The 7222-nt window shown below is 34.9% G+C and overlaps 1 long non-coding RNA gene across 2 annotated transcripts; it reads left to right on the top strand.

Annotated features, from left to right (window-relative positions):
• The first annotated feature begins 1327 nt into the window (after window positions 1-1327).
• On the top strand, window positions 1328-6310 carry LOC135749319 (uncharacterized). 2 transcript variants are annotated; one of them, XR_010532342.2, is made up of 5 exons: window positions 1328-1368; window positions 1956-2015; window positions 2124-2214; window positions 2314-2393; window positions 5162-6310. It is a non-coding gene; the product is annotated as an uncharacterized lncRNA (long non-coding RNA). The 2 variants fall into 2 exon arrangements; XR_010532340.2 differs by lacking the exon at window positions 1328-1368 and having other exon boundaries at window positions 1407-2015.
• The last annotated feature ends 912 nt before the right edge of the window (window positions 6311-7222 follow it).

Below are 7222 nucleotides of genomic sequence, written 5' to 3'. Positions count from 1 at the left end.
CCGAGTCACAAGTAAAACGGTCCAAACCCCGTGTCTCTACGATGTTCTGATGCGGAGATATAAGGCTTTGTTTATTCGGTTGCTAGGGTGCTCAAATTTGGTTGCTAGGGGCGTGGCTTGGGAGTGGCCAATGATGTGCCCAATTGTTAGACCCCTAGTCACAAGTAAAACGGTCCAACCCCCGTGTCTCTACGATGTGAAAGTCGGCACACCTCTGATCTACTGGCCGTCCTTCAACGTTATGCCCAGCTGATACCTGACCAACGATCACCGGCAGAACCGCTTAATCTCCGCTAAATCTCCATTTCCGTTCTCCCAAGGGTTTTTCCCTCCTAGGACTTATTTTTCCTCGGATAAAAGCACAGGGTTTTTTTTTCTCCTAGGGGGTTTTTCACCCCGGGGAGGCAGCCTTTTTGGGCTTTACCTAGCTTCCTCTTCTATACGTTGCTTTAGTAATACGTGCAATTATAATATTGAGTCATAGCCGCAGCAAATTTAACTGCTCATGCTATCATGTATTCTGTTGTGCTATCTGTCGTTTTCTGTGCTTTTCACTGCTTCTATTTATGTAAAGCTGCTTTGAAACAATTGACTTTTGTGAAAAGCGCTATATAAATAAAATTGAATTGAATTGAATTGAATGTTCTGATGCCGAGATATAACTGTTTGTATTTCATGTTGCTAGGGTGCTCAAAAGTGGTTGCTAGGGGCGTGGCTTAGTAAGTCTGTAAGGATCCTGAGAGACTGATTGGATGCCTGAGTAAAATGAGCCCACCCCCATGTCTCTATGACACTGTGGTGCGAAGATATCCATCTAGGCATTTTATAATGGCAGTCAATGGTATAGGTTGCTAGGGTGCCCAAAATGGTTGCTATGGTAACCTTACACCCCATTGTGGGGGACGTCCTGACAGAGTCTAGCACCCTCTTCAAATTTAGTAACCCACATGTTTCTATGAAATCCTGGCTCGGACCTATGACCCGTCAAAATTTTTGCAATGGTAAGTCTATGGGATTTTGCCCCATTGACTTTTCATTGGGACACTTTTGGGCACCTCTTACACCCCAGGGGTACAACTTACACCCCATTGTGATCCATGTTTTTACAGAGCCTACAACCCTCTTCAAATGTTGTAACCCACATGTTTCTACAAAATCCACGAGCGGAGCTATGACCCGTCAAAGTTGGGCCCAATGTTAAGTCAATGGGATTTTTGGGGTGGTTTTACGCCCCCCTTCCGGAAATCCTGCACCCGATCCCTTATAAAAGTCATAGCACACCTCTCCTCAATAATCCGGTCGATTTGAGCCCTCTTTCATGGGTCTGTACTCCGTCTCTTGTTTGTTTGTTTGCTCATTAACAGTAAGGTAAGTTTGATTTAATTCATTTGCCTGCATCACGCTGATCGGTTGCCTATTTGTTCATATTATGTTATTTACTATGATTCGTTTTTGTCTTTATACTAGAACTGTTTGAATTTAAAGCACAAACAGTAAAACATTAAGGTTATACGTGGTACACAGCGGTAAACATGAGGTTAAAAATACGCGAAGTTACATTCAAACCGGGCTGTTAAAAGAATCAATTCGATGTTTAAATTTTTAAAAACAAAACTTTAAAGAAGCCAAGATGAGACGTTATTTGCTTAAAACAAACAAAACAACAGTAACTCGTTTGTTTGAAATGTTAGCAGCTAGCAAGTGTCTCTCTGCTATTTTAAATGATACAGACGATCTTTTGTTGTTTTAAAAGCTCATTCAGTTCTGGTAGATGCTGCTTATTTTTCAAGACTGTTTTAATAGCTTTATATTGATTTGTAACAAAGCCAGCTTCACTTTAAGAGAACCTAGATGCTAATTGTAAAGAAGCTTGGAGTCATAATATATTTAAACGTTATATGTTTGCTGTTCTTCATCTTTTTAAATATGAAGTCTATTCATGTTTGTGTTTACAGAGGTCATGTACACTGTGGTCAACTTTGTGGACGATGAAGAGGTTTCTGGGTAAAGATGATGTATGTTTAATCATTCAATGATTACATTAAATTAAAATCAAACATGTTAAATAGTAAACGGATGTATTGTGATATGTGATTTTTGATTTTTAATTCTGTGTTTGCCAGAGAAATATAATGAAGTAACAGTGAAAGCTAAAACATCAGACTGATCCAGACACTGAAGAAATTGATGTCACTGCAATCTGGCCAAAATGATGTAAGTTTAATAATTAAGTTATTAAATTAAAGAGGTTAAATCGTAAATAGATGTGTTGTGATGTATGTGATTCTATTTTTTTTATTCTGTGTTTGATAGACAACTATATTGAAGTAGCCTACTGTAATGAAGCTGCAGAACAACACAGAGACTCTGAGGACATCAACACAGAAAATTAAGTAAGAAGATTTATGAAGTATTATGAAGTTCTTTGATCATATATTGTTGCATCTTTGTACAGTTTAATGCAGTGGTTCTTAACGTTATTCCTGGAGACCCACTGCTCTGCACATTTTGTATGTCTCCCTTATTTAACACACCTGATTCAAATCATCAGCTCATTAGAAGGGATCTCCATGAACTGAACTACGTCTGTCAGATAAAAGAGATATACAAAACATGCAGGGCAGTGGGCCTCCAGGGGTGTATTCCAGAAAGCTGGTTATGTGGCTTACCCGGGTAAGTTTAGGAGTAAGTAAGCGGATAACCTCTGCTTTCGGTTCCAAAAACGGAGGTAACTTTCGGGTTATGTAAGTAACCATAGCAACTGACTCTCTGAAGATAACCTGCTCCGGAGCAGGTTATGTTGCAGGGTAAGTTCATTTTAGTTAATAAAACGAGGCTTCGGAGGAAGTCTGCGCATGCGTGCACTTATGACGAGCGTACAGCGGGCGTGGAAGCATATATTTTGCATAATATTACAATGTTAAAGCATTTATTTTATTATATTTACAGTCGCGAATATTTATTGCTGTCTTAAAAAATGTGTGATATGAATTTTTTTTAAAGAAACTATTTTTTTAATAACATGGATTGTTATTGGTGATTGGACTAATTACTATAAATTTTATTATTAATTAAATTTAATTAAAAATTTATTTATATTTGTGTTCGGACTAAATACTATACATTTAATCATGTTCATTAGTAATATATCTCCAAATATCAGTGGATGTATGAAACATAATTCCATCAGTTAATTAATGTTAACAATAAAGTACATTTCCATATCAATTTTGTCAATTCATAAATAACCTCATCTTTCACTTACTAGATAATTTGAGATGAATCTAAAGTTATAATAAATGTGTGTGCAAATACATTGTCATTAATGAATCTTAACCTATGTTACTTAAGTGACAATGTGGCAATGTTACAGTAAATGGATATAACAAATAGAAACACATGATGCCTATCATAATAATAATTACTGAGGGATCGAAGTAACCCCTGCCTGCAGTCTCTGATAGGCATGTGCATCTGACCTGGCCCACAGAATGACACCCATGAAGCACAGGCATGATTTAACACTGACCCACATAGTGACACAGGTGAAGCACAGACTTCATTAGGTGAAACACCATTGAATCACAGACATGGCATAGTGGTCAGAGATTTTCTATTATATCAGTTAGAATCATGTACACAATGAAATGAAATTATAAATATATATTTCATAGTATAATATTTATTTCTTAAACATGCACTTCAGATCCTTAGCCCTCTCTCTACATTTGATCTATAGTTGGTGTTTTTCTAAATCACCTTTATTTCTTTAAAATTGACCTTTTGAAGCTGCTTTCCTGAGCTATCATTTTTGAGCAAAGGGAAATTGAGATATTTGCATATATTAGATGATACAGGACATATATTACAACATGTTACTATTGACACTAATGTAACATTTCTATTCTCCAATTCTGTCACAGCAGATCCTAATCGTCCAATGCAAATGAATGATCATTCTTAGTGTAGTGTAATGAAAAGCATTACACAACATTATTGAAAATCTGTAAGGACTGTAAGGAAGCTTTACAATTAAAAGAGGGTGCATTAATCTATCAGCTATCAGTAAATGTTAAAAAAGATGGTGACACAGTGTCATACAAGGAAAGTCCTAAAACTAAACAGGGTCACCCAAAGGAGCAGAAGTAAAATAAGTACAATATAGTGAATATTATCATAGTGCATTTTATGCCTACACAATACAATCATATCTAAAAAAAAAAAAAAACTTTAAATAAGCCTTATGATGTATTTGCACTTTATGTGCCACAACTCTTATGAAATTAACCATGGTTTTATTGGTGTATAGTTGTAGTAACCATGTTTTTTTTGTGCATTGATTACTATCAGCAGAACCATGGTTTTACTACACTAACCATCGTTTAACTATGTTTTTTTGAAAACCATGGTTATTTTGTGGTTACCATGGTTTTACTGTAACCATGTTTTTTACTGTAGTAAAACCATTGTTACTTTTCACAGGGGAAAATATATTCATAATTCATATGTTTACAATCATATATAAAATCTATGATTATTTTGACTATATTAATTATTTTAGATTGTTTTAGATTATTTTAAATAAAATTGTGTGTATTTTCGTTGAGACACATATAATATTGGACTTAAATGGGGTAAAATGGGTTTGTATTAATTATTTAATTAATTAATTTGATCTGTTTTGTAATCACGCACTTCTAAGCCGATTATAAAACGTTGATTTTGCCAGAAAATATTAGTTTATAATGTTATTTCTCATTTAAAAACTTTTAAGTTCTCTGACGTTTCCATGGTGACTCGTGAAATCTGCGATCCATTGACAATGCCTTTATGTTGTTACCGTGAGCGCGCGTTAACTCTGGGTTACTTTCAGCGAGTTGATTGACCTAACTCTTAAACTGTGTTTTGGAACCGACATACCCCGAGTAAGCAAGTTTGGGGTTGATCAACCCAAAGTTCGGGGTTAATCTGATGGTAAGTTAACCCTGCTTTCTGGAATACACCCCAGGAATAACGTTAAGAACCACTGGTTTAATGTAAACTTTCTAAAATGTACAACTTTAATTCTATGTCATTTGATTTGTCGTGTGTGTGTATGTGTATACGTATATGTGTATTAGTATTATGCCAAATACTTATATGTACTTTTATATTTCCAAAGGGCTCCAAAGAGATGTCTGTCCAGATGAGGGTGCATCAATGTTACGTTTGCTGACAAGTATATGCTTTACAATGTAAAACCTAACAGTTAACTTAACTCAAACCATTTAAGGAAATCGGTTGCCTTAACCCATTAAGTTTTAAAAAACATACATTTGAGTACTGTGAACTTAAGTCTTGTGCAATTATGCACTTATATTTAGTTAGTGTGAACTTAAATATAAGTGCATAACTGCATGTGACTCAATTTGTTTAAGTTCACAGTACTCAAATCCATGTGTTTTAAAACTTAAATGGTTTGAGTTTAGTTAACTTTTAGGTTTTACAGTGAGAAATTCTTGAATAATTCCAAGACAGAGCTCTGTAATTGAATCAACACTGCAAAAAATCAGTTTCTAACTTAGGATTTTTATCTTGTTTTTAGTAGAAAAACTAAAAATTCTTAAATCAAGATGTATTTTCTTGATGAGCAAAATTACCTAAGAAAATGTCTAGTTTTTAGACAAAAATATACAATTTAAGTAAATTTGTGCCTGAACAAGCAAAAATATATAACAATGGGGTGAGAAAATTGTGCTTGAATTAAGTTTTTAAGAAAAAAGAAAACTTAAGATTTTTTCTCACACCATTGGCAGATATTTTTGCTTGTTTTAAGCACAAATTCACTTAAATTGTGTGTGTGTTTATTTATTTTGTCTAAAACTAGACTTATTTTCTTAGGTCATTTTGTTCATCAAGAAAAAGCATTTAATTTAAATAATATTTCTACTGAAAACGAGACACAAATACTATGTAAGAAAGTCATTTTTTTGCAGTGTAGGACTGATTTCTTAAAGCAAGATCAATATAGTTGTTGTTCATTTTATTTAGATATTTACTACATTACAGTGGCAGCTGGTGACTTCTTTTTTTGTGAACACTCGATGCAAAGTCTGTCACAACATGTATATAGCCAGTCATTTGTGTGGTTCCCAATTTCAAAATATGTGTTCTGCGTGTATGTGCATCACGTGTTTTGACTAAACACGTGATGCACATGGTTTACATGACACAACAAACACATTTTAAAAACACAAGCAACACACATGACACTCCGAACACTTATTTTGAATTTGCACCCCTCGGATGAGCAGTCACGAGCCGCCACTGCTACTTTACATTGTACTGCTTTGAATGTAGGTTTCATTGTCGCTTTTATTTTGTTTTATTTTACTCTAATATTGCTTTCTCTGTCTGTATATTTATGAGTTTAAATAGTATTGTTTATGTATGCAACTTTTAATATTTGTGTATAATATTATTTTGTGATTGTGACAATTGTGAATTGTTCAGTTTTTTATTAAATAAACATTTCAAACTCAATTCAAGTTTTTTATTTTTTTTTAAGGGTTTTGGGATGAATATGAATATATATATATATATATATATATAGTGGGGGGGATTGTAGTCTATCTGCATAGCAGGCAAATAACCAATCAAGTCACTAAGCTATGAGGGCTTGGGTTGGGCTTAATAGAAAGTGTAACCAATCAAATAATCTCAACTGGAAAGTTTCAAAGTTGTGTCCCAATAGTTGTCAGAGTTTTGGGAGGGGGTTTTAAAAGCAACCAATCAGTGTTGAGATTAAACACCAATGGGGACACTAGAATTGTGCAAAGGTGTGAAATCCCAGTACCTCTGCAGGTGTGAAAATGTCCCCTGACAAAATCTTCAATGGGATTATTTGCCATGGCAACAAATGGCTGCATATACCACAGGAATATCCCATCAGCAAGATACATCCGAATTGGTATCATTACGGGAGTTTCCTAACTTGGTGGAATTAGAAGTTTACCCTCAGTGGAACTAGTAGATACCTCCGAAAATCAGTGGTGTTTACAGGAGTTTCCTAGTACGGATACACCTCTTTTCATGCAGTGGGTAAAGAGGCGGGACGTGGGTGAAGCTGAGGTGACTGGTTGCTGAAACCATGCCTGCCTAGGTCGACTTCAGTGACAGCAGTGGCTGTTCAACTTAAAGGAATATTCAATTTTCTTTAAAGAAAAATCCAGATAATTTACTC

This window comes from Paramisgurnus dabryanus, chromosome 6 (assembly GCF_030506205.2).
Source record: "Paramisgurnus dabryanus chromosome 6, PD_genome_1.1, whole genome shotgun sequence".
In the NCBI taxonomy this organism is placed as follows: Eukaryota; Metazoa; Chordata; class Actinopteri; order Cypriniformes; family Cobitidae; genus Paramisgurnus; species Paramisgurnus dabryanus.
Note: the sequence above shows the minus strand (reverse complement) of the source record. Positions and strands in the feature narration are given on the sequence as shown.